This window comes from Clupea harengus, chromosome 3, assembly GCF_900700415.2.
Source record: "Clupea harengus chromosome 3, Ch_v2.0.2, whole genome shotgun sequence".
NCBI lineage: Eukaryota > Metazoa > Chordata > Actinopteri > Clupeiformes > Clupeidae > Clupea > Clupea harengus.
Window position 1 is genome coordinate 22,555,045 of NC_045154.1, and position 26,228 is coordinate 22,581,272.

Below are 26,228 nucleotides of genomic sequence, written 5' to 3' on the forward strand. Positions count from 1 at the left end.
CCCCACATAATAGGGCTGTATTTTTATGAGCTTGTCATCTCACATCAACATTCACTGACAAATATGGGGGGTATCCACAGATGAAGAGTGGGGGTGGACCTTGTGCATGAGACCCAATCCACCCCTGCCCCTCCCCCAGCACTGCTTATCTAAGAGTGAGTCAAAATAATTCTGGGGGAGCAGCCAGGAAAGGGGGTTACTTTCGATCGGCCCGATTCGGGGAAGAACTGCAAGAATTGAGTAACTCAGTGTGTGCCTCAGTTTGTGGGAGGTTGCCAGGAACTGGAAGAGAAAAAAAGAAGAAGAAAAAAAAAACACTGTGCTGTTAACAGTAATCCTGTAAATGACGAGCAAGTGAATCATGTCTTCAGTGGAAGTTTAATTTTCGATGAACAGAGGCCCAGGCGTGCCTTCTGGCCTCGGGAACATGAGCCAAAAGACATCAGCATGAGCAGCGTCAAAATGTCAACAGGGCTGGTGACTGACAAAACAAACATGTGGGCAAATATGTCCGCACAGGATTATATAGTGTAAATAAATGTAGAGTGAAACGACAAATTTCCAGTTGGTATTAGCATAAAGATACGAAATTATTAAAGAGTTGGTGCTCTGCCCTCTGGCTCCAGTACATGACCTTTTATTGTTTATATTTTTGTTAGCCTCAGCTGTGCTCAGAGTAAGGTAAGGTACTTTTAAATGCTTCAGTGCTCTTCATACACAATGTAATACTTTACATTTTATATCACATGATTTTATTCTGTGTGACCACCAGTCTTGCCGGTGAAGCTTTGCTATGTAGGATTCACATATCCATGCAAGACAATAACAATCTAGCTATAGGTTGTTTTTAGAAGTTTATTTTAGCAAACTAAAGACACCATGCATTCTTGTGTTTTCTCATATATAATTGGTCATTCTCATGTCAGTAGACCAACAAACTGAATCCATTAGACTGAAGCATCAGACCTCAGATATTGAGCTCAATAAAGCCTATTAAGCTGTGCAGAGACACAACAAACTGTCTGGTGGATGATGTATGAACTGAAAATTAGATGATTTTTTTTTTATTAATAAATAAAATATACAAAATATTAGCCTAACCTCTATCCAAAATATACATACATATGGATGTCTCAACAAGATAATTCTCAAAAATTCATCACCTAATGCACTCTTGAAATATTTCAATGACACCAAAACAGATAAAAACGTACAAAATGCGATTCTTGTTTATATAACTTGAGTGATTCCAAAAATAAACACTGTATAAAGATAAACCCGAAGGCTCCCCAGATGTAACGTCACGGACAGCGTGCGCCAACAAGCCCCCATTGTGACAGACTTGGCTTTGGCCGGATCGCATCACTAACTGTACTGGGAAGAATAAGACACAGAGCCTGGCATGTCCATGATGTCATTCTCTAGCCAGACAGACGAGTCACGCTCCAACCTCTGTAACAACCAGTGCTGCTCCTCAACCTCATGTAATGGGTTCACACTGACCCTTCAGCCAACACAATGTAGAGGAGGTCAAAGGGGTCATGACCTGGATCCATTCCACATGTATTTACCACCGTCTGACCCCTTCATATTGTATGCAGGTACATGCCTCATAGAGTACATGGCTATATTCAATCACAACTTAATTACCTGCCAGGATTGTTGTGAGTGGCTTATAACCATCGCTATGGGTTGTAAAAGTTACATTTGCAGTCGAGTCTGAATAAGGATCTCTGTTCTTTCAGTTTCACAGTGGGACACTGGCATCAGCAATAACATGACCAGATCTGCTAGTTTGGACATCTGTGTAAATCTCAAGGACTAACACAAACATCGTAATCATATGCTCATTGCCATAAATAACGCTGGCCATGTTCTTTAGAAACATCATACAATGTTCTAGAACATTCAACCTTTTGACCCACAGGAAAAGACCTACCCTCCCTCCTTTCTGCCAATCATTTAGCTGCACACTTCTCACTATCACCACTTACAAATGAAGCCATGTTGTTTTCATTTCATCTGTGAATAAACAATGGAGAGATAACAGAACAGCATTCAACTGACAAGATTCATAGCCCAGAGTGACCTATATACCGGACAAGTTGACCTTTCTGTCCAAAACTCTCCAGCTGTGAGATACTGATAGTGAGGCTCTGCATTAAAGACACTGTGAATCTCTTATTCAATAAGGACTTGAGAGTAATGGTGATAGCTGGGGGTCAGATACCTCCCATATAAACCACCAGTGTTCCCTGCACAGTTAAGATAACCAATGATCATATGAGCCATAGCACATGTGTTGTTGAGGATGGGAAAATCTCAGCATTAGCATTAGCATTAGCCCCACTAGAACATTTTGGCTCAAATTCAGCTGTTTCACATCTTACTACTTTTGGTCCCAAGAGTGGCCATGTTCCTTTCCCATCCTAAGGCTGTGGAGTTTTTTATGATTAAACATTGCCCTGCTTTACTTTTGTTACATAATGAAAGCCAAGCCACGCAGATACACAGAAATAATACTAAACCAATTCACGCTTCGACATTGCCAAAATATTTGATATCTAATCCGACATTAGGGCACCGATTAATTTAAACCAGAACACTTGTGTGGATGTGTTGCACAGTGTGGTATTTTGTTGCAGACTGCATAGACACATAAACAGCTTATAGTTATGGCCATACTAATGCAGTGGGAGAAGGGGGAGAGGGACAATGCTGCAGACACCACTGGGATCCTATAACAAATGGGTCCCATTACTTGCACCCTTATACCTTCAAGTGCACACTTTTAAGATGCTGTAGACTCTGCACAGCAGGGGGATGAGAGTTTAAGGAAGCAACACAAAATGAAAGCAAATTTAGGAGTGCTGTCGACAGTCGTCCCACTGCACCTCAAAAGTAGGCATGTCAAAGTGCTCCTTTCAGGGGTGCAAGGGCACAAGTTCCAATAATGTGACAACACTTTATTATGACTGTGACATTATTAGGGAGTAAGGCCACATCTTCACAGGCGCTTACTCTGTATGGGGGACCTACTTAGCGACCTCATCCCAGGGCCCTTATATGTACATGTGCCGCCAACCGCCCTAAATCCTTCAAGCCATTGTTTACCACGCAAATGAACCATACAGGATGGAAGCGCTCTCTAAAAGTAGGGAGTGAGAAGATTAACTCCCTGGACAGGAGGACTGCCATGCTAATGTTGATGGCACTGAAGGAGCCTCCCTGCTGAGTGTGCTCCGGTACGAGGTCACCCCGCTACCCCACACCCCCACCAACCCCCTCAGAGCGAAGAGGGGAGGGTCTAATCTCTTAAGCCCCCCTCACGACCATCACTCGCCTGGCTGCAGGCCAGACCTTGAGATGGGTGCACCTGGAGGAGGGGTGGGCAAGAACTTGCAAAATCATCAATGGTAGCATTATTACCGTGGAGGACACAGGCACTTTCAATTTACGTCCAATGGCTTTTCAAATGCAATGCTTTGGCGAGGGGTTTGGGAATAAAACTGAGGAGATGGGACCTGAAAGTGATTAAATACTTCAGCCGTTTGAGGAGAAGTCACAGCTGGATGTGTGAGTGCATGCACAGTACCAAAACAAGAGGGACATGGAATATTAAGCGATGGTTAATTAATATGGATGACTTCCTGGATGGTTGCCATGAAGACAAAACCCTGGCTCGTTCCATTACCCACTAATATTATTTCTTAAGATTCCCTCATCTGTTACTGTTTTGAGTCTCAGAGGAGCTCAGCCTGAAGGTGACATTGTGAGTACTGTGCCATTTTCTGAATTATGAATCAGGGAGACAAAAAAAACCTCTGCAACATTATGCAAGTATAATGTCCCACAGCTCTTGAAAACTACAACAGTTGCCCGTGCTGCATCTTATCTGTGTCATTGTAAATGTACGGTGGGTCCCTTGAACCACAGTTTATTCAAATGTGGGGCTAATGTGATTAATGAACTGTGTGCAGTATCAGAGGTGATAGATCAGACCCTTCGCCCCTGACATTTTAGCTGGAAATAGTCCTCTTAGATTTGTACTTTTACAAAACAAAAACTTGACAGAAGTCACAGGAAAGCCAGAGACAAAATGAATTACCACGTATTACACGAGTCCTCGCAAAGAGCACACACATGAACCTTCCTGTTAGCCTCTGGTCTATTTTAGACACAATGATTATGTTTGGAGATATGCACCTTTCTGCTTCATTGCTATTTCTGTACCTGTGCAGTTTATTTCAGTCCTTTCAGAGGTGCGACTTCACAAGATTACAATGGCACGATGATGAATAGTGCAATCACTACAAAAAAGGAGCTTGCCTGGTCCTCGTAGATGAAACTAGGAGAGAAACAAAACAGCGCCTGGAATTGATTACGGTTATTGGATTTCATGCGGGGTAATCATGCACAATTCCCTAGAGGCCTGGCACCGTGTTGCTGCCTCTGTGTCACCATTACTATCTATCTTAGTGTTGCGGTCTGCTCCTGTGCCCCATTGGCATGGGTGGGGTTCTCAGAGGGTAAGAGTCGGAATCGATACACGTCAAGCCTTGCATGAAGGAGACATTCTCAAAGACTTGCATGCATGAAGGAGAAGATCTCCAAAAATCCACATCTGTCTGAGGACTGAGCAGCCCTGACAGACCGTGAGAGGAATTCGCAATGACGGTAGCAGAGGCAGTTCTTAATTGTGATAAATCTATCAGTTTTTCCCCCCAACTGTTTACAAACTAATGAGGACGCTTTGAGAAGTCCAAACAGGCCTGCCTGTTTTGGCTGCCTACACAGCTATCAAGTGCAGAGACGTATGAAGCTAATCCCACACTTGCCGCTACCCCCAGGGTGTTGTTAAAATGCCACTTGGAATAAGCACAAACTAAAGAAAGGATGTCCTCAATTCTCGATGTCCCTATGGTACCTCTATTTCTCATAAGGTTCTCACACAACAGTTTCAAAATTTGTCCTAAATTTGCCTCAGTTTCGACATGATGAGGTTAGCGCCAGGATATTCAAAGCATATGCCACAATTTATTTTGAGGTGTCTATACGCCGTATATATAGCTGCTCATCTCTGACAAACTCTATACCATACTTCTTGTAATGAGCCGAATGTTGCATAAAGACGAAACCTGTTGGCTTTCCTAACCAGTCCAAAAGGATTCATCAAAACAGTGTGAGTATACATGTGTATTTATAGAAGTCTATCTTGAAGCTTTCTGTTGATGATTCAGAAACATTGACTGATAGGGTAATAAATCTAAGCGTCCAGGATATTATTTATGCTTAATCCAAAGCATGTTTTCAGACGTGCCATAATGCAAAGCAGAGATGGTGTGTTCAATTCAGCCATGAACAACTCTGGAATGGAGATAAAACCATAGCTGAACCCAATGGCCGTTCAAGGGTCGACAAGTTGGTTGAACACAACCGTTAAAAACGCCTGGGATACGACTTAACACATGGGATACGACATAGGCCTATGTCATGTCCCATGTGTTAGATCGCAGTCCACTGCGATAGGGAACCCACTTTCTTTCTGCATGAGCAAAAGGAGAATGGCTTTTAACATGACATCTTTTTTCCCACTAAATGCACCGAACATCCAGAGGTGGACTGAATCCAACTAGACTGTGCTAATGTGACACATTTTGTGGCGATTTCCATTAACTCTGTGTGCCTTAAAGAGTCATAAGGGATTGGCAAAAGTACTATATATTTGACGTTAAAGTGTAAATCGCTAAATCTGTGTAAATCGCTACGTCTTAACAGGTCAAAGAACAGCCTAAGCCAACGACCTGCATACAACGAATTAAAGCTGAGAGAACAAGTTGACCTACATACTATGAACTGGAGTTCCATGACACTGAAATAGATGATGTGCAGTGAGTATGTTAGATATACAGAAGTGGCATGAGATGAAAACATAAACTGTAATGTATGTGATTGTATGAGACTGTAATCTACAAGTACTTAAAGTATTGTATTGTCACAATAAGACCACTACTCAAGACAAAAACTCACACAGTTGTCTGCTGGTTAACATCCGCATTCTGACAGTTGAGGTGTGCTCTCAGGCTTTCCATGTCCACGGAGCCATTCCCATTCATATGTGATCATACGATTTCAGCATTCTGATTTTGTGAAATACATTCAGGAATACCATGTACTTCCAAATACCAGGTAGCTATATTCATTGTAGCATGGCTAGCATGTAGCATGACTAAAGGATGCTTCTGAAAGTTCTGAGGCACAAATCAATATTAAGGATTATTTTGGGTTATGTGCACTGATACATGGGACTGAGCAGAGACCATGTCCAAATGTTAAGAACCGGAAATACTCATTGATGGCCAACTGGCAATGAGCAAAGCAAAGAGCAACATCCGCCACGCATGAACTAAAGCTAATTTAATAACTTAGAAAAAATTATTTTGCTAATTTAATACCATGAGCAAGATCCTAAGTGCAAACATGGGTGGGTCAGCGCAATGCTCCCACACAGCAAACATTAGCTTTAGTTCACGCGATGCACTTTGCTCATTGCTCATTGTTTGCTTGTTGCCCTTGGACTCCTTATCAATGTATTACTAAACAAACTGCTTCAGGCAGAAGTTTTCTGTGTAATCGGATTATCGGATTTCATAAAAGACACAATGGCACAAAAATGTGTGACAATGAAATAAACAGCTTATACAAGGAAAATACAAGAATCACTTCAAAGTAAGAAAGCCTAACTGGTCAGCCAAAACCAATTACTATACATCATACAACAGTGTGACAACCAAAAACACTAAAACTACATCCACTATGATTCCCTTGAGCTGTGGTCTCTGCCACATCTACAATTGCTTTTATCTGCGTGTATTTTCAAAATTCCCAAATATAAAAATAGCAAACAAAGATGCCTATAGAGAACCAAGAAAATGCCTTGACTTTGTATAATATAAATTGGCGTAGCCCTTACTCAGCGTGTAAGAGCAGGTGTACGGCTACACATGAGGGTTTTTTCTTTACCGTACCGCAAGGATGAGCACAGGCCCTCAGCCCAGGAGAGGCACATTTCAAACGGCAGCCCATACATGGCTAATGACATAAAAAACGTTTTATTCATGCGTGCAAACTCATTAGCAGAAGGTCACTTGCACGCGCCTCGCACAGCCTCCATGGCCTTTCCGTACCCGAGGTGGGAAAATGTTTACCACGTCTGACATTTAAAATCCTCCTCATGTGTGTTTGTCTCTGCTTCCATGACACATAAAAAAGTATTTTTTTTTGTGTGTGTGTGTCTTCTTTTTTTTAAAGCATGTTTTGAGCAGTGATTTCTTTGGGTTTGTACCACATGTCGACAGACATATGCACCGAAGCCCTACATTGCAGTGACATACATATTAGTGCACGATTAGACTGTGGGTGAGAGCACAGAGATATGCAAAGGATGTGACTAACCTGAAAAAACACACCATCCTAAACAGACAGAAACATACAAGCCACATCCACACGTGGCCTAAAACATACCCAGACTGCAACAACACAGCCTGCCCACCAAACATCCACAGACAGATCGTCTGGCCAGCCGTGTGGACAGTGCTGTGGGCAGCTCCCTCCCTTGCAGCTGAGCGAGCCGTCGATTTTGCAGGCGGGAGAGAGCCTTGGGCTGCACTGCATCCGCTATGGGGAGAGGAGCGAAGAGGACGGAGGGATCGGGAGACGGAAGGAAAGAGAGAGAGAGCGAGAGGGGGGATGTGCAGCTCATCTCTCCTCATTTCCAGTCCCCTTCAACGCATGCACTGAATAGTCGGACAGCCGTCCGTCCGTCCGCCCAACCTCTCGGACGCAACATAGCAGATACCGCTCCCGTCTGTAGGACCAACCATCAGCCCCCCCAACCTCAGCACCACCACCCCCACCCCCCATCAGGGGACCACAGCAGCATCCACCCCAGCCAACCCCTCACTCGCCGGCACCATCAAATCACAGGAGCTTCCCGCTCTGACCTCAACGAGCGACCAAGACGTACCAAGGTGGAGTGCTCAGGAAACGGCTGCTCTTCGCTGGCCACTCTGTTGTCTGCCGTCCGCCACCCTCAGCTGCTCGTAAGCTCCAGGGAGAGGTGCCTCTAACGGCCAGACATGAGCATCGTCTACCCTAAGCGAAGACTGTCAGCGCCCTGGCAACAGCGTCCTGGATGCTGCTACAGCATGCTTTCACGCACTGTGACCAGCCTCACGTGCATAATTAATGCAGCGGAGATATCCGCCCCCTTCCTGTGCACGCACGTGTGCATGTGTGTGTGTGTGTGTGTGTGTGTGTGTGTGTGTGCGTGTGTGTGTGTGTGTGTGCTGGCTGGCTGGCTGGCCGGCTGAGCCAGTCCCCTGCCCATTGATTACGCCGTTACAGGAGCAATCACGGTAGGGGGGGTAATTGGTTCAGAGCAACACAGAATGTTCTGCTCGTAAATCCATCCCTTATGTGACAAGCAGACATGGCTGTTCATGCATTGAGACATAACACTCCAAAGGGGGGGAGGAGAAGGAAGGAAGAGGAAGGAAGAGGAAGGAAGGAAGGAAGGAAAGGAAGGAAAGGAAGGAAAGGAAAGGAGTGAATCAATAAGAGAGTGAGTGAGTAAGCAAATGAGTACACAAGTGAGTAGAACCAGCGAGCCAGCAAGTAAGACGACTCAATGAAGTGAATGTGTGTGTGCATGTGTGTGTGTGTCTCTTAACATGGAAACGGGCAGGGTTGTGCATATGGGCACTTTTCATGCGGCTGTCAATGGGTGTGATTGAATGTGCACCGGCTGCTGCATTTCACGTTAACAAAAAGATCACATGCCCGGATGACTCATCCTCTGTGTACTTCAGCACAAACCTGGAAAAGGCAGCCCCATTACTTCTGAGTGTCACATCAGGGCATCTCTGACATGCCCTACATTTCCTTACATCAATCTATTAGAGCAGGTTTTGGCCATGTGCTCCAGCCTTTTCACTGCCTCACTGCTTATTTCCCCTTTGACCGAGTAACGCAGATTTGGGTCACCGTTTGAATTAGACTGACTGATGTGTGCCAAACTCAGATGTTCTACTTTGGCGACGGAACCTCCAGGAATAGAGGTCTGTTACAGAATTTCTACAGAAATGTGTTTGCCAGTCAAATCATGTTAACCATACTGTATAATGTGTTTGGAAATAGCCCGAGGACAGTTCCAAGTTACATCTCGACGAGAGAAACTTCTGAGAAAATGACAGTTAGCCATGTTGCTAAATGGTCCCATAATAGTTTCAGAAATATGTCGGAAGCTCAATTAACTCAACATTTTTTTGGGGGAAGAAGCCAAAAAGAAGCCAAATCTGGTACAGACAACAGGAATAATGCCTCCCAAGTATTTCAAAAATGTTGAAAACATTGACGGCGGCTCCAGATGAGATTCCAACCAAAGCACTTTCTTAATTAACGATAGCCTACACTTGCATGGAGGCAAACAACTCCCACTCTACACTTATTATGGTTCACTTCAGAGTCTTCAGGAGCACAGAGAGTAAGGAATCCTTATATAGGGCAATTTTCATGCTTCGTGGACAAAACACATCGTATTCAGTATGTGCTGCACTACACAGTGCAGTCCAAAGAAGAACAGCATATTAAAAACAGCGTGAGGTTAAGACCTCATATAGTGGATGTGTTGGATGTCTGGGGGCTGTGAACCACCAAGTTTCATGTTTCCACAGGATCATGTCACTCCAAAGAGAAAAATAATGATGGGGTTGCTGATGGTATAACAAGCATGCTGTGACAACGGATGACTCATTTTTTTCATCTGTATCAACAGAGTGTGTTGAAACACTCACGTATAGTAGCACACACACACACACACACACACACACACACACACACACACACACACACACACACACACACACACACACACACACAGAGACACACACAGAGACACACACACACACTAAATGCATACACAGACACAGAAAACTGAGAAATGGGCAGGAAAGGGAATTAATAAACTCGTGTTTAAAGGCCTGCTAGGCGCTCAAAATCAAGCCTTTTCTCAAGTGGAAAAAATAGGTCTGACACTTCATTAGCAAACAAGGTCAAGCACTGAACCCAGGTCTTCTGTTTCTATGGTGAGTCATAGTGGCCCACATAGCAAAGGAACATATTCAGGACGGCCACATTATAAGGATATGGATGAGTCCCAAACAAATATCAGCATCCTCATAATTTATGGCTGTGGGCGCCTTTCTATTTCCTGAAGAAGGTCAAGCAAAGATCTGAATATGAAGCCAGCCTCCTCAAGGCTTCCTGTATTAGCTGCAGATTACAGGTGAAACATATCCAGAATACTACCAGATTACAAGGTGAAATATATCCAGTATACTACCAGATTACAAAGTGAAACATATACAATATACTACCAGATTACAAGGTGAAACATATCCAGTATACTACCAGATTGCAGGTGAAACAGATCCAGTATACTACCAAATTACAGGTGAAACAGGTCCAGTATACTACCAGATTACAAGGTGAAACATATCCAGTAAGATATTTATTTTACTGCTGTTGCTTTCAGCTACAGATACACAGGATCTTTTAAACGGCCTGCCACATATCAGTACCACTTCAGCAGACCTGCGTCCATCTCTTAGTCTCTTAACAGTGGACCCCAGAGCCCTCCTGAAGGGGCCTTTGTTTCTTGCACTGGGCCAGAGAGTGCACCGCGTGCTGGGCAGCAGCAGACACCTTCTCTATCTCCCTGCTCTATGAAGTGGGTGTTCTCGTGGAGCACTCCAACGATCATGACGAATGGAACAATAAAATGGACCAGGAAAAGCAAGGAGCGGAATAATGGGGGCTTCATAATAGAGTGCTATGCCACACTGCGACAGGCACTGTCCTCTCGAATACTAACACAAAGCAGGCTTTGTCGCTCAGCTGAGTTATGGCCATCAGTACATTGATAATTATCAGCGCGCATAGACCCTCTAGGCTGTCTCCAACACAGCTAGCAAACTACACCGCATCCAATCAGTCAATTAATTATGTTAACTAATGTGGCTGAATGTATGAGGAGCCTCCTCTGTCTGAACAGGACCATCTGTAAATTCATAACATGACATAACATGAAAACCTCTCATAAAGGGACGCGAGCAGCATTCACCACACATCTGACAAAAGACACTCTGGTTACTCAAACACTGGGGATGTGTCCCTCCCTCCCGTCTTACATGGGAATCTGTCTGTTAGGGGTAATGACACCGCAGCCTCTGCCGTTGAAGGTCCGCTGTCTGCCAGGTGGTCCCAGGAGGCCCAGCAGATGAGCTACCAGTCCTCCCGGTGCCATCCTGCTGCTGGGAGGATAGAGTAACATGGACGCAGGCCATCCAAAGAGACGCTGGGAATTTAAGGGTGGGGGTTAGGGTAAGAAAAGAGCAGAGTGAACGCATGGACGGGAATCGCTGAAGTGTTGAGAATAATTCAATTTGGTCTCGGTATAGCGGCCATTAGCACAGCACTTGGTCACAATGGCCAGGGGCTCGTTCTCACAGAGACGTATGCGTCCTTGATAGCTGAGGTCAGCTGCATTGTAAGCAGTAGGAAAGGGAAATAACATCTGAAAAAAAAAACACATTTCTCTTCGCATTGGATGCGATACAAGGATATTGGTTTATCGCGGGAGACAACAAGGACAACAAAATAAATAAATGGACAAAAGCAAACCAAATGCCCAAACAAATGGAGGGGGGTGTCAGCCACTGTTCACATCCGAGGTTCAGACGGCGATGGAACAAGGCTGTGTGCAGCTGGACCATATGCTGCCAGTGATACAGACTCTTCTGGGCATCCCCGAAGCCAGCCTGACCGGCAGTGCCCTGCTGAGTTGTTTACACACACCAAGACCCCTCGCTGACATTTTTAACAATTAATTACATTATATCCTTTTTGGATGATTCCCTTGCTTCATGATACTCCCTCATGACACCAAAATGCTAAATAAACCCCTAATTAAGGAATGAGATAATTGTATTAAAAAGACTGATGAAAATGTTGTTTGAATGTTTGAATATCCTTAATTTTGTCTTTCTTGTCTGTTCTATCATAACACGGTACTGATTCATATTTTGAATTTCACACAAGGCTTTCTGGCAGGCCACAAAAGCACGCACATCAGAAATTCAAACTAATAACTGCTCCTCTCAAAATCTTCTCAAAGGCTTCTATAAATCCTCCCTTAATATCAGTCAATGAATAATTAACAGGAAAATTCAAAACACTGATTTCTTCATTATGGCCCATGGTTAATGCATGACATGACCTTTATTGTCGAATCGTATTTTTGAACGTCATGTGTCGAATAATTATTGCAGCAACATTCTAATGCCATTTTTAGCTGTCCTATCAAAATAATAAATCGTTGCCACAACAGCTGTTATTGGACAAGGCCCTGCTCTCTTTGCGTAATGTTGCACACCAGCACACTAAACCCGGACTGCACACTAGCACGCTAGCCCTGACTGCACACTAGCACACTAGACCTGACTGCACACTAGCACGCTAGCCCTGACTGCACACTAGCACACTAGCCCTGACTGCACACTAGCACGCTAGCCCTGACAGCACACTAGCACGCTAGCCCTGACGCTATGCCAGGCCTATCCTATTGTTCATAGCCACAGCCTGTTAGTTTGAGAAAATGCATCCGTTTTTAAAAAGATTTTTAAAAAGCAGAATGTAAAACTCCTTCCTCTGCGAAAGGCAGAACATTGTAAATAACGCAAGTACAACCCAGACTGTATTAAATGTATTTAATAAATACTACATCAGACGAAGAACCACAGTATGTTGAGTGTGGTAAGGTCTTAGCGAAGTTTATGAAGCCATCTAAACTTGAATGTCACTTACACACTAAACATCCAACTTGTGTGGGTAAACTCGTGGATTACTTTGTACAGAAACAAGATCTACGTAAAAGACGGCAAAGTAGTATTGTGTCATTTACAAAGCAGGTGAAGAGTGTGCCATTAGGTACAAGGGGGAAGTGCTGCTAGCAAAATATAAGAAATCCCACTTTCCAAAGACATTTTGTCTAGATAGATTATAGACATGAGCGTGGATATTGAAAAGCAACTTTTGGATCGAGTGTGATTAAGCCCCTCGTTTGCCATTCAATTAGATGAATCAACAGACATTCCTAAGGCGTTAGTGCTTCTATTTGTACAATACAACTGGGAAGATGCAACACATGAGGATCTACTGATGTGCAATGAGCTCCCAACATGGACGACAGCAGATGACTGTTTCTGTTGCCTCAATGGCACACAGAATGGGCTGGATTGGAAGAATTGCGTAGGCATTTGCACGGATGGCACTGCCTCAATGACTAGTAAACATGGTGGGGTTGTGAGGAAGATTTTGGATGGAGTACCTGAGGGGACATGGGTTCATTGCTTTTTACACCGCAGCCAAAGCCTTGCAGCCAAAGAAATGTCAGCGCTCTTAAATGAGGTGATGGACATCGCTGTCAAAACAATTAATCTAGTGAAGAACAGGGCTCTCGATTCTCACTCCCAAGTGTGTGTGACCAGCTGGAATCAGACCACCGTCAGCTGTTATATCATAGTGAAATAAGGTGGCTGTCACAAGGAAAAGATCTTCATCATCTTTTCAAAATGCGTGAGCAGCTGCACACATTTCTGGAGGAGAAAGGTCTTCCTTGGCAAAGCTCTATGAGGAGGCTGAATTGCTTTGGAAACTGGCACACATGTGTCTTTGAGCAGCTAAACTTGTCCTTTCAGCGGAGAAACAGCTATGTTGTCTTGATGGCTGACACAACTGAAGCATTTGTGGGAGAGGAGAGTGCAGGAAAACATTTTTGACATGTTTCCTAACCTAGGGTGACCAGACGTCCTCTTTTACCCAGACATGTCCTCTTTTCGAGACCTAAAAAATGCGTCCGGCAGGGATTCCAAAATCGTCCGGGATTTTGCCTCGCCGGATATTTGTGTTTCCCTGGGTCCTTCACAAACTAGTTTTCACGCCCTTACAAGTTTTGGAAAGGGTATCTCCCTTACGTTCCACCTTCTTGCAAGAGCTCTGACTGTAGAGAAAACTGTCATTGGTCGACCGCCCTCTCAGTGTTGCCAGATGCACGATAATTATTCTCCAAAGACGATAATTTTGAGCATTTGGTACTATACTTCGCCATTTCCAATCTGGCAACACTGAGCACCTTGCCGCTTCCACTAGTTGCATTGTTTACAACAGCACATGACACCTGCATGTGGAAAAGATGTCAAAATTTCGTTGCGGGGGAGAGGGCAGGGTCATCTGAATGTGAAAAAGATGCCAAAACTTCGTTGCGGGGGGAAGGGGCAGGGTCATTTGTATGCTATACACTACCACGCCCCTCCCCCGCGACAAAGTATCCTCTTTTTCACAAACTCAAATATGGTCACCCTACCTAACCTCACTGATGTTCTGCAGGAATTCCCTCACATCAGCGCAGACAAACAGAGAACAGTCCGAAACCACCTGACCAGATTAATACAGAAATTCTCTCAACGACCAAAGAGCTGTGAACACATGGATTCCTTTTTCAGTAGACCCAAGTGATGTGGATGTTGTACTCCCCCATTCATTTGCGAACACAGCTAGCAGAACTTGCATCTGATGGCAGCCTTGCAGCTTGCTTTTCGCAAGACAGACCTTAGCTCCTTCTTGATTCAAGTCAAAAAGAATACCTAGAACTTGCATATCATGCAACAAAGCTTCTCCCGCCATTCAGCACCACCTATCTTTGCCAGTCCGGATGTTCGACAGTGACTGCAACGTCAAATAAAAAAAGGCAAAAGTCTCAAGTGTCACACAGACACACAGACGCTAGGTCTAAAGAGTTATTTCAGTTATTTATCTCCCCCCCCCCCCTCCCCCTTAGAGGGTCGTGGATGACTGGAATACAAAAAGTTGGGTTTCAGTAGGCAAAAGGTTGAGAAACCCTATCTCTAATGTATGGCTGTGAATAACTATTAGGCTTTAATTGCCAAATGCTGACGAATATAAACAGATGCCACTGTAGGAAGATGCCCACATTGTGACATATTTTATATAGCACAAACCAGGAGTAAAAGTATCCAAGCTCAACCCACACTAGTTCATCACACACATGACAGTTCTCTTTAAATCACAATGGCAGCCAGAACAGATTGAAAGTAGGTTAGCTGTCTTTGCAAAGAGTGTACTTTGAGCAGGGGAGAAAAAAAAACCAGACATCTGGATGAGTGTCAGGGAAGCAGGTTCTTGCGTCGGTTAATCTCTTGTGCGGCATGCTGTGATGTGGTAATCTGAATTAGTATCATCAGACAGAAGTTGCCCCAGAGACACATTTCCCTACTTCTTCATGTCCTTCATCAATGATCGGTAGTGGTGGTGGAGTCTAATGGCGCTGTGAGGGAAATAAGAAGTTGATTTTGTTTTGACTTTGTCTTAGTTTATGTCTCTCTCATTGTGTCTTGGCAATTAACTGTTGGAACCTGTGTTTAGAGCCCAGGTGCAAGCTATCAATGCAGAGCCCTCCTTTACATCTGGAATGATGTAAAACATTTCTCGTAATAGTTTCGCAATAATACTGGCACTGAACTCTTAACAGTTCCAAAAGCCAGGACCAAGAGACATGGAGAGGCAGCAGGAGACTTCCAGAGAAGTTCAACTGGAGATAGAACTTCTTATTGTTCCATCTTGTTGTGACAAATCTTTCTCACTTGAGCTCTCTCTCGCTCTCTCTCTCTCTCTCTCTCCCTCTCTCTCTCCCTCTTTCTCATTTTCAGTGTTCAGTCTGTCTGTCCTTGTGGCAAATCTCTCTCACTTGAGCTCTTTCTCACTTGAGCTCTCTCTCTCTCTCTCTCTCTCTCTCTCTCTCTCTCCCTCTTTCTCATTTTCAGTGTTCGGTCTGTCTGTCCTACTGCCCTGCATGACATACACTTCTCCATCCACTGTGACCCACACACATATCCCCCAGTGCTCCACGGCCGTGGCTGCGTGCAGCAGATAACCCGCTCTGTGTTCGGCTCCTGCTGTCTCCATTACCTCCCGCCAACCCCTACACTTCCAGCCATCACACACTGCTCCTCATAAATAACCCAAAGCGTGAAATAGGCCTCTCCTCCCTCTCTGCCACCCCGCTTCTGCCGGCACTAAGTCTGGGTGGCACCCAAAAAAAAGCCGTGCCATCTCACTTTCAAAGAGGAAGACACGAAGAGAATATATTCATCAATATGTACCGCCTGGTTCCCATTTGGGCTCTGGAGGGGGGTTTAGCGTTGTAGGATATCAGGCTTTGATTTCGGGGAGCTGTAAGTATTTTTGTGGCTTTGATAAAGACACGCCTCAACTTCTCTGGCATTTTACATCATAAAAAACTCTTTAAAGATCATGACTTGGGGAATGTAACACTAGTTGGTGAGATACATGAACAGACACCAGGATAAGAAAACATAACTGTAACTGAGGTCAATCAGCATGGTATTCAAGATCATGATAAATTATACAAAGTTGACATAATGACATTAGTGCAATAGGCTTGTAGGCTGTAGGCATGCTGAATAAACACACAATTAATTTGGAGCAAGGTTGTTTACACAACGTAGAGGAACGAAGCTCTCATCATTCCACCGGGAGACAGTACGATGTTTGTGCTAGTTCCTCTCTGAGGCAGGCGCATTTTTAACACAGTGTGACCCTGAGCTGTAAATAACGAGCATCTTGATGGGAGGCTGGAGTGGGTAAGACATCACAGTGCAGTAGTTAGACCATTATGGCGTGATGTGACACCCACAATAAGCCTGAGTGAACAGAGCTTCACTTGAACATTATTTGTCTCGTTCACTCATGTCACGATCCTGCGTTACTGTCTCTCCTCATCCAGATGTAGACAGCTACAGCCTCTCCACATTTTTAGCAGTTCGTCCGAAACGTTGGTTGGTATTCCGACCTGGTTGGCAGCAGGAGAACTAACAGAGCTAGTTTGCGCTGTGGTTCTTTGAGCTGTACACCAAGGTTTTCCATACACAAGGTTTCTTTAGCTTCTTTCATCCCCCCTCATCGTGTATGCAGTAAGGGCGAGCGCGTCGGGCCCTTTGAGGCCATACTGCGGAGGCCTGGTTAGCGTGAAACGGCAAAGCGACCTGTTTGTTGGCCATGCCACCACAGAATGCTAATGTGTGCTCAGAGGGGTACTCTGTCAGGAACTCCAGCCAATGGCAGGAACACAGTGACACGCCAGATGAGGACCACAATGTCGTAGAGCACTTTCTCAAACACAAGCATGCACCTGCACGTACAAGCCACACACACATACACCCACTCAGCGCCCCCCACCCCCACCACACACACACACACACACACACACACACACACACACACACACACACACACACACACACACCATTATGGCCTTGCCTGGTGACGCAAAAGGACAGCTTTTGTTTACGGTCCTTGCTTTGTTGCTTTGTCACCCCGACCCCAATGCATTTTTTCTGCTTCACCCCCGCTGATTATTCTGCCTAGTTTGTGTCTTGGTGCCTTTATGCACAGCCAAGGGCTGGAGAGCTATGAGGGCACGTTTCAGAAGTGCTCTCGCCCCTAAATAAAAGCTCAATCAATAGAAGCGTGGAGCGCAATCATCAATGTCGCCGTTAGAAACGGCACAAATAAACAATGCCCCAGTTGGCCCCTGAGCACGCTCGGTGATTGAGTGTTATGTTTGACTTGCGAGAAATATGTCTTCTTGCTTTATTAGCATTGACTCAAGAGGAGGCAAACAGATTACACCTTGAGGTTCAAGACAGTCTGCCAGTGTCAAGGCAAAGACAGAGTTACATAACAATGTCATCCACAACCCGCATCAAAACAAAGCTTTATACCCGCCACCTCCAAAGGAATTGTTATTTGTTTGTTGTTTTCAGCGAGCACTGGGTATTGAGTGGCAGGTATCACGTGGGAATAGACCATATATCCTGGAGAGCTGTGTTAGCGCAATGTTTCCAATCCCTTTCAGCAGTAATGGGATTTTCTAGCTTAAATGCACTTCGCTCATCAGTAGAACCATTGAAAGCGACTCCATCGATCCCCAAAACAACTTAGCCACGTCGGAGAGCGGGAAAGCCTAACTGTACAGGAGAGCTTTTCCAACAAGAAGCACCCACATCCACTCTTTCAGTTCGCTCTAGAGCACCTTTTCCCCACGACCACATCACTGTGGTCTGTGCCTCCGGTGCACCCACTAACAGTGAGTTGCCAGCCATGCATATGCATCCTGCATTCAAGGGTCATATCCACTAAAACTAACCCCCAACCATCACTTACCCATAGCAATTTAGAACAAGTGGTAAACTGCACAGCATGCTTCATCACGTCCATTTTAAAAATGGTCGTTTAATCGAGTGGAAGTCGAAACACAACAACAAAATGACCCTTGCTGTGGAGAAAGAGGGAAAGGGACGGGGGTCTGGGTGTTGGCGGATGTGGTTTTGCTTTGACTCAGTCGTCCCTGCGTCTTCCTGATGCACTACCGGTGCTATGGAAACAGGGAGGGAAACCATGGACGCTTGAGCACTGGCTCTGAGACAAGTGTGTATTCTCCTTTAATTGGATGAGCTTGGCTCTGTTCCTCCGCTTTTACATCATTAGACATGAGGGCTTGAAAGCCATGAAAACATACGAAAGCTCAGAGACATTTCTTTTCAGAAACAATCATGGCGCATTTAATGTGTCCCGGTGAAACAAAGTGGTTTTCTGTGTCCAAAAATTAAAATGGAAAAAAGGTGAAGAGGCTGAATAGAAATGCTGCAATAGGCATAGACGTCAGGGGTAAAAACAAGATGATTAAGTGGGTTGAGTTGACACAGCACCTGACTCAGAGAGAATTCATTTTTGAAACAAAAAAATTCTGCCAAAATGTGTTTTTCTTGACCAAATGGGTGTGTGATAATGGTGGGATACAGGTGGGTTTGCATCACCAAATAAACTTTAGACTTTACTGGTTCTAACAGGCTATCATCCCCAAAGCTCATTTTGTGTATGACTGTACAATTTGGCAGCAGCAGGACAGCAGCCAATTCATTAATATGGAAGACTACTATACTGTACACGCTGTAATGGACTACTGGGAAATGAACATGCTATCTCAAACAACTGTTTAAGTTATACTGTGTGACAACATCAAAGCGTTCCTTAGGCACATTAACATAACTTTCATATCAGTCTATCAGACCATGTATGCAGCATTTTAAAATAAACATCTCAAACATCTGAACGTCTTGGTTCACAACACTCATCATGTAAAATACATGAGTTCAGGCTCATGCATTTATTGATATGAAACAGCTCAATATAAGTTAGCTAAAATTACAGTAAGTAAGTAGTAAACATCCCCCGCTTAAAGTTTACAAAACATTTTTATATTAACAGTTCACCAGCCGCTGTACGGTGTAAACCGTGTATGATGAAAACAGTTGGATAGCCTTCATTTCATTTCCTATAAACTTCATGAGTAACAGCTATCCCCCCTAATCCTACAATAAGCTTTAAAGTTTAATGAGGTGATGCCAGATATGGCCCGGTATCCTAAATGTCCTTGTTCTAATGTGCATTATCTTAATGGGGTATTGTCTGTAGTACAATCTTGACAAGTAACATCTTTCTGGCAGAACGGCAACTTGGAAGGACATGTTGTTTAGCAAAAACACAAAGACCTTTATCAGTAATGATGATCACCTAGATATGAATCCAAGAGAATTTCAGGGGCCATAATAGTCAAGCTTCCTGAATTACAACTCAATTAGGTTTTATAACCAGTTTCATTATTTACTGGGCTTCTGTTTTAAGTAAGCATCACCTTAACTTAAATAGCCATCTTTTACATTGTTATTAAAACATTCAAGATTTTTTTTGTACAGGCGTATAGACGTTAAATCATATAGCTCAGTAAAAAGGATGATAGTATATATCGTTTTGACACATACTGTACATCACAAAATGATTGTACACTTCGATCTGTAGCATTTTGACAAAAGTCTGGCAAGAGATATACAATCAATGACAAGTTAGAAAACATAAACTGAGAATAGAAATAAAAGGGAGAAAGGGAAACCAATCAATGGAGGGGTGTCAGTCAAAATGACATCTCCATCATATTTCTGCTGACTGAACTGCTCAACTCAGCAGGTCACACATCACTGAAAACTATGGTAGACCAGCAGCACATTTTTGTCCTTTGTGTGTCAGGTATTTGGAAGGCTGAGCGAGTCACACAGTCGATCTAAGCCATTCGACACAGGTGCTCACAGAGGCCAGGTGGAATTGGAATGAAAGGCGTGAATGAAAGAGATGTTTGAGCCGACTGGATAGGGATGATAACACTGGGCCTGAGGCAGAGGGAGAGGGGATCACACACTAACACACACTTTACTAATGGGGATGCAGACAGACAGATGCTCACATATACACACATGCACACCTATAGACACACACACACCAACACACACAGACAAACATACTGTACACACATACTAACACACACACACACACAGAGACAAACACACTATACACACATACTAACACACACACACACACACACACCATGGCCCCTTTTTTACAACACAAGGACACGGACACAGGAGGATTCTGTAGAGTGGGGAAGTCATTTCTTTCACAGCCCTTCCATTAGTGAAACTATTGATCGCAGAGAGAGAAACTGCTGAGCAATCTACTGAGCCCATAGGGGCTGGGGCAGCACAGTAATCCCCATGCACATGCAGATGTATTCAAGAAACCAAGATGCCTCACCCTGTTGATTAACTTGAGAGAGCGTGTGTGATAATCCCCTATTAAGATAATGAAAAAAAAACAGAACATTGGAAACGGATTGTGTGAGTACTTTGGATCTCATGCTGCAAGGGCTAAGGGAAAGAGAGATCAGCAACCCAATTCCATCAGTCTAGCCAAGTGTTCTGTACCACAGGACCAAGGGTTCCTGATTCCATCAGTCTAGCCAAGTGTTCTGTACCATTGGACCTAGGGTACTGGGTTCTATCAGTCTAGCCAAGTGATCTGTACCACCTGACCAAGGGTTCCTGATTCCATCAGTCTAGCCAAGTGATCTGTACCACAGGACCAAGGGTTCCTGATTCCATCAGTCTAGCCAAGTGATCTGTACCACAGGACCAAGGGTTCCTGGTTCCATCTTACCGTACATGCCTAATGTGATGGGACTAGGTTCCCCAAGTTCAGCTGCAATGTTCTGCAAGTCTACAGTAAGCATTGACTACAGCTAATTAACATCAATGCATTTTATTCAGTACATTTCATAGATACGCCATAGATTCCTATGTGACATTGAAGCCAACGAGATTTTAAAAACAATGAATTTCCAACACATCAAGCTGCAAAGATTTAAATAAACACTTCCTCTCGTTTTTGACAACCCCTGATTCCTGCTCAGTCATTCCCCTCTGTCACAAGTTCACAACTGAAGAGTGCAACTGTAATTGCTGTGCTTGTATACGACTTTTGACAAGCCGTGCATGAATCTGCAATAAATTACCACTCAAAAGAGATGCTTTCTAAACCATGCATTCCTTCCTGTGTGATTACCATTGCTGCACACCGAACAATCAACCCCCCGCGGCTGTCAAATGGCAGAGCTGTCAATCAAAGGTAAGAGTCTTCACTATCAAAAGGCAATCAGGCTATCTTCTTCCATCCAGTGGATGCTCTGTCATTTGGCCTTGAAGCTTGCAGCTCAAGAGAGAGCCCTGGGACAGGACTTATCACTGCAAAGGCAGTGGAATTACCTTCAACTCAAATGGCAGAAAGCCAAAAGGTGAACTTTCTTGTTTTCATACCCCTCATGCAGTTTCTCACATTGAAGATGTACATAGCTATTAGGTGTTAGCTATACATCGCTATAGACAACTATACATAGCTATACATAGTACATAGCTATACTGTTAACGTGATGATCCCAAAACAGTATGGAATAAATTATAAGCTGAAGCATGAGAAGTATGTGTTTTTTTCTTTCTGTTTATGCTGGATACATTGGGCTTTGGCTCACACCAGAGCCATTATGAGTTTTCCAGCTGTTAAAGAATGAGCGCTCACCAGAGATAAAAACTTCTGAATGGATGCGGTCTAGTCTCACTGACTTACAGCAAAACAGAATACTCCGTAGTGCACTTTGATTTACTCCTCTGGTAACATAAACAATTGCCTGTGACATTTCCGAGGCATGGACCTTTACAGGCAATTACGGTGTTTATTCTGCAGGACACCGGTTGAAAACGATGGCATGTTGGATTAAAAACATAATGATGATCTTATTATGCAACTGTTTTCATGTCATATCAAGAGCGCCACGTTACCGCCGAACCTTGCCATATCTGTCGGCCCTTGAGATCTGAAAGGTTAGCAGGTGAGACTGAAAACAAATCCAATCCATATATCATAACAGCATAGTTCAAAAGGTGTGTTATCTTTGTTCTTCAGAAAAAGATAATCTTCCCATTATAAAATGAGCTTAGGGCTTTTCTTTTTGTTTGGTTTCGCAGGTGATCTCAAATTTGTGCGTGTTATTGCACATACAGACCCCTTACTAGATCAGGGCCTGAGCATCCAGTGAAGAATAAGCCCTCAGACCCACAGAACTGCAATCGACAGACGCTGTGCCGTCACACAAAAGCCCCAGTGGCTGAGATTCGACTGCAGATTTGGTGTGCACAATGGCCCCATACATCCACCCAGCACACTTACGGCACAGTCATGTCTGCAAGGACAGTGTTACATAAAGTGCTCCTCGCAGAGCCTGCCTGCCTGTCTGCCTGCCTGCCTGCCTGCCTGGTCTGACCCTAATGCAGGCACTGGCAGCCCATCGCCTCCTGTACAGTAAGACCCTCAGCTCACACTGAGTGGCCCAGACATAAGCTTGGACCCAGCAGGGGGGCTGAGGAAGAGGAGATTTCTCCTCTCTCCGAAATGTCTTTACCATTCGGATAACCCTCGGGGCAGTGGAGGGCGCAGACGAGATGGAAGGCAAGGCGAGGGGCTTTAAGCTCCCTCCAGAGAACTGCTACAACAATGGCAACATTCAATGAATATTCTGCCAAAGAGTGACCTCAGGATTTGTGACCAGAAATTCAATAGCCCACCTACAACCCCTTTAAGGTTATGCAAATGATGGGTAAATTGTGGGTCATAGCACATAACCGTGTTTCAATCTACGACTACAAACTAAAAAATAAACAAAAATTGTCATTAACTGAAAAATGCTGAAGTTCCATGAGCTGATTCTTGATTTATCATGCGGTCAAGCAGTATTGCCTGCTAGTGATGGATTTTCAAGGTGCTGTCTAAGCAATATGGCATGACAGGGAAACGTCCAAACCCCTAAGCACAGGCATGAACTGATATGTGGCATGACATTGGAGGTTTTCCCTCAGCGATGTGAGGCGAACACTGTGCACTGATAAACCTATGCAGGTATGGACAGTGTCTTATTAGAGCCAGTGTTTGTATTGAATAAAGCCATTAGCACGCCCACTCTTTATCATACAGAGCACTTATGGGTGTTCTTCTGTAAAACAGCATTTCAGTACTTTACCATCACTACATTAATTTCGTGAGGTTGCAGTTACCACAAGTAGCAACAAGCGGTGGCTGATTTGTAGCTCATCGTTTCATCCGGCAACTATCAGTTTACGAGATGAAAATGTAACAGCGATATCCCAGGGCGCGCCCATAGTACCTGGACAGCAACAGCATCTAGACTGTCATAGATCACAATATTTCAACTTCGGAATAAGCTTTTCCTAATCCAGTCGCATGTCCGTGTAAACATTTAGGAGCGTTTCCAACCCAGTGAATGATCATACCCAGGCAACATTATGGTTATAGGGAAGCTATTTAGATTATCAAAATAAATTGTAGGTTGTACATTCAAAGTAAATTAATGCTAAATGTCTTCTAAGACAAGCTCAGTTGAACACACCACTAAACATCAAATCTGTCAAATCACAGTAACATCTTGAAGCTTACAGGTGAAAGTAACGCGAATATTCAGTCTGAACGGGTGTAGTGCTTGGCGAAATTGTGGACAGTCAATAACTTACAGCCGAAAGCAGATCACGTCGGAATCAGCTATGGCACCCTACTTCTACGCCAAATATTTTACCATGTAAGTGAACTGAATGGAAAGAAACCCGCAAGACAATTTTACACCTATGCCGTTTAGCAAAATAATATGCTGGTCTGCATTGCGGTAGCCCACATGAGTGGCAACATCTCAGTCTCGCCAACCAGCACTGATGGTGCAAGATGCAGAATGCCTTCAACGAATGCATTTACAAGTAAAGATATAAGTACTAGGATAGTTATTTTACCTGCAAGACCGGACAGTCCGTCCGTATAACCTTCACGACACACACCTGGGTCAGCAACGCATAGCCGAAGTAATAAGCTTGAGGAAGGGATGGATAGCGCCGTTGATGTCAAGCACTCGTCGATTGGATGACGGACGATGACGGATGCTTTAGGGGGCGCTAATGTAGCTTCTATTGGGCGAAGGAGCTGCCATCCAGCAGTACATGTTTGTTAAATTTCACAGATTGTATGTTGTGGTGGTCGCTGTGGTTTCCAGCGAAGCCCTAGATCAGAATATGTTAGACGCATGGCAATACACATTGCGACACACAGTCCAGTGTAACGTTACGTGTTCGGGCGGTTCTGTAAACATATGACTGCGAGCAAATTTCTTTGCTCAAGGCTCACACTGACAGAGGATAAGATACATGGGTTCTCTCATGCCCTAAGGAAATGTGGCCTTGGTGACATGCCTTTTGTCAAGCAGACTGTCACAGCATTACATATCAGGATGTGCAGACACACAAACAAATCATAGGTCACAAATAATTAAAACCTATAGCTTCACAATAATACAGACCACCTAACCTCCCCACAAAACCCCATGTAAACCTACTATGTAAAGTATGTATGTATACCTATTTATGTAAAACCCCATTTTACAAGTCATATAGGCTACTACAGTAGTTCCATATTCTACCATGCTTGATGAGGTTATATTTCAAATGGAAAATAAACATTTTGCACCCTATACAGGATCTTAGGTGTTCCCTGTCCCTGACATAATGACCAGCTCTTTCCCTGCTGTCCCAAGACGACTCATGGAATGTGAGTAATTTTATGTGTTTTGGCTTGAACTTATTCACACGTTGACTCGGCCAGACTTAATTCTCCTATTTATCCATTTTGAGAATGCTACGAATGTTCCTTTCCTAAATGTGGCAACCCACACAACTACCGAAAACTATACGTAACAAGACAAAATTGCATGCAATGATTTTAATTTGGCAAATCATTTAGAGACATGAAAAAAATGGGACAATCCAGAATTTGCACGTCAAACCACAAAACCTCGGGAAATGCAGAAACCACCGATTACAGTAAGTGTTAAGTGGATGAAATGTTCCCTCATCATCATCATCATGGTGTGAATGCAGAGCTATGAACACAGCACTGGCCATGGAGTATCTTTATTATTGTTGTTATGGTCATGTGCGGTGGCCGTGTATGAAGCGAAGAAGGGGGAAGGGGATGAAGAGGAGGGGGTCGAGAGGAGGGTTTGGGATCTGTGGCTGGCCCCACTGGTCTTGGTGGGGGTGATGCTGGGGGGGGGGGGCTCTCCTCTCTCCACCAACCCCCTACCCCAAAAACCCACCCCGCACCACGTAGGGGCTCTTAATCCCAAGGCTGTCATCTAAGGAGTTGGGGGTGGTGGTGGGAGAAGAGAAGGAGTAGAAGATGGCTGGGATTTGAAAGGGTGGTATTAGTGTCAGATCAATAGAACAAAGCACTCTCACTTTATCTATCATCCACCAACCAGAGCACATCATCAGCAGAGGCTGCTGGTGAGAAGGACCCCAGCAAGCCCAATCTCTGGCGGGAGATATTTCAATTTGAGTCAAATATGTCTACCACGTCTAGCAAGCTGTCTGTCCCGGAGAGAGACAGTGGAAAAAAAGATGCAATGTGCGGTGTTTTCTTTCACACTCATCTTGCACTTGGGTTTCACAGCCCTGATTGAACCCTGAGAGGGCACAGGTTTTGTTGACAGACTGGCACACATTCCAAATTTAGAC

At 44.2% G+C, this 26,228-nt stretch overlaps 1 protein-coding gene across 2 annotated transcripts in view; it reads right to left on the reverse strand.

Moving 5' to 3' along the window:
- cntn1a (contactin 1a) overlaps positions 1 to 24,558 on the reverse strand; it is a 58,391-nt gene extending 33,833 nt beyond the window's left edge. Inside the window, exon 1 of one of the 2 annotated variants that reach the window (XM_012842437.3) lies at positions 24,453 to 24,558. The gene's annotated coding sequence lies outside the window, so the exon portion shown is untranslated. Of the gene's footprint in view, positions 1 to 6,030; positions 6,273 to 24,452 lie in introns of those variants that run through there. The other variant, XM_031564976.2, reaches the window with a different exon arrangement.
- Between the last annotated feature and the right edge of the window lie 1,670 nt (positions 24,559 to 26,228).